General features: G+C 32.9%; 1 non-coding gene across 1 annotated transcript; it reads left to right on the top strand.

Annotated features, from left to right (window-relative positions):
* The first annotated feature begins 431 nt into the window (after window positions 1-431).
* Window positions 432-503, top strand: Trnaq-cug. Its single transcript has one exon. It is a non-coding gene; the product is annotated as a tRNA-Gln (tRNA).
* Window positions 504-593: the final 90 nt, after the last annotated feature.

Raw genomic sequence — 593 nt, 5'->3', positions numbered from 1 at the left:
ACAGTTACACTATTCCAATTAAGATAAAAGTAACGAGGAACACAATAAGTGTTCAAGCAAATCGCGTTATAAAAGACACCTAAGATTGGTTAGCATCTGTTTACTCTCCCAGAAAGGGTTTCCAGTAGTAATGAATATAAGTAAGCATTTAAGTATAAACTGTCATTATCCTTTCCTGTATGTGATACCGAGACTCATTACAACACAGTATAGTGAATATGTGTTCAAAGTAGAAAACAAATAGTGTAACGTTAATTTTGGAAAGTCTTTACCGGATATATAAACACCAGAAACATTCAGTGGACTGAAGTTCGTGAAACACAAATTTCTGTGTTTTAAAACTAATTTTACTTTAAAACAGTGTAAGGATTATTTTTTCATTTCTACTCTGGTTAATGATATCTACAATGGCATTAATACAATTTTCACATGGTTCCATGGTGTAATGGTTAGCACTCTGGACTCTGAATCCAGCGATCCGAGTTCAAATCTCGGTGGAACCTGATGTTTTAGTTCTTCTTTGAGTTCTATTACTTTGTATACCTGTACGTTCTTTTATATTTTAACTAATGTTATCCTTTACGAGCCATATT

This window comes from Limulus polyphemus, unplaced genomic scaffold (genome assembly GCF_000517525.1).
Source record: "Limulus polyphemus unplaced genomic scaffold, Limulus_polyphemus-2.1.2 Scaffold158584, whole genome shotgun sequence".
NCBI lineage: Eukaryota > Metazoa > Arthropoda > Merostomata > Xiphosura > Limulidae > Limulus > Limulus polyphemus.
This window is presented reverse-complemented; position numbering and strand designations above follow the sequence as displayed.